At 62.7% G+C, this 1,614-nt stretch overlaps 1 protein-coding gene across 1 annotated transcript in view; it reads left to right on the top strand.

The window, feature by feature from the left end:
• The window catches only part of AMOTL2 (angiomotin like 2), a 20,670-nt gene that overhangs the window by 8,581 nt on the left and 10,475 nt on the right, over positions 1-1,614 (top strand). The window lies entirely within an intron of this gene.

Here is a 1,614-nt window from a genome sequence, read left to right as displayed (position 1 = left end):
GAGCTGGTGGCCTCCATCAGATATGGTAGCTGCCAGGTCCCAGGGCCTGAGGCTTTGGTCATGGTGGGTGGCCTCCAGACCCAGCAAATCTTTTGTCTGAGGTTTGTCTTAGAAGGATGAAGGGTACGTGTTTGTAGGTGCCTTAGTTAAGCACGAGCTGCTTGGGAGGCCTGTGCTCAGGCTCCGTAGGCCATGGTCACAGTGAGGTTGGGCACACAAGTGTGACATTAATCCCGCCTGCTCCGTGGCCCTGGAGTCTCGGGCAGACCTCGTTGGGAAAGGCCTTCCAGAGTCCCTGCCCAGCACCAGGGAGGCTGTGTAGCTTGTCCCCCAGGGTGCCCACGAGGGCTGCTCTGGCTGGAAGCCGGGGGTCTGCGCGGCCTCAGCATCGTCCCGTCTGTTCCCCAGGATCCTGCAGGCCCAGGTGCCTCCTGTGTTTCTGCAGCAGCAGCAGTACCAGTACCTGCAGCCCCAGGAGCATGCCCCGCACCCACACCCGCACCCAGCCGCTCTTGGCCATGGCCCCCTGGGCTCCCTCAGCCCTCCCGGTGTGGAGGGACCAGCAAGTGCCCAGGCCTCCTCGGGCGGTGCCCACCTGGCCCAGATGGAGACTGTACTGAGAGAGAACGCCAGGCTGCAGAGGGAGAATGAGAGGCTGCAGAGGGAGCTGGAGAGCTCAGCAGAGAAGGCCGGCCGCATTGAGAAGGTAGGTCCTGCTGGGGTCTCAGAGCAGGGGACTGGCAGGAAGCGTCCTTGGGGCTGACTACAGGGCGCACAGTCCGATGGGAGGCAGAGGGGCCCAGAAGCCTGTGTCAGCCTTCATGCCCCCTCCTAAGCTGACTGGACAGCTGGGGAACAGCCGAGAAGCTTGCAGAGCAGGCCTCAGGTCTGAGCAGTTGCTGGCCAGTGGGGGTTAGAAGGAGCCCATTCACCAGCTCCCTGCACACGCGCACCCTGGCCTGCACACACCTCCTCCCAGGACGCCTCCCACAGAGAGCCCTTTGTGTCTCCCACACAACAGCAAGTCTGTCCAGGCCAGTCCTGGCCAAAGAGAAGGTGTGGGACTCCAAGCAGCGGCGACTCAGGCGGGTCTGGTGCCCCTGTCTAGCGAAGGCTTCGCAGCTGCATGCCAAGGTGCAGCTTTGGCAGATGCTTGGGCCCCTCATGCTGTCCTGTGCTCTCCGAGAGAGGCCAGACTGCCAGCATGTCTTGTCTTTGCCCCCTCCTGCCCCCATGCCCCAACCCTTAGAGCAAACCAGCCTGAAGTAAAGTACTCCTTTCTGAGTGCTGGGCACGGGGAAGTGTGTTCCGTCACTCCAGAGAGCCTAGCCCGGGCCTCACTCAGCGGCTGGTCCGTCCTTGGCAGCTGATGGGACCCTCGTTCGCTGGCCCCCATAGTCTGGTCTGCTCTGGAGGCCACCAGTCCACAGGGCCCAACTGGGTGTCTCTCTCCTGCTTTCCCCCCTCTCATCTCTCACCTCTTCTGATAGAGAGGAGGCGAGATCAGCCGGGGCCACCCCCTGGCACTCTCCCTCCCTTCAGCTCTGCTCTCTGCCTCTTGCAGCTGGAAAGCGAAATCCAGCGGCTCTCAGAAGCCCACGACAGCCTGACCAG

This window comes from Tupaia chinensis, unplaced genomic scaffold, assembly GCF_000334495.1.
Source record: "Tupaia chinensis unplaced genomic scaffold, TupChi_1.0 Scaffold139245_1, whole genome shotgun sequence".
Taxonomy (NCBI): Eukaryota; Metazoa; Chordata; class Mammalia; order Scandentia; family Tupaiidae; genus Tupaia; species Tupaia belangeri.
This window is presented reverse-complemented; position numbering and strand designations above follow the sequence as displayed.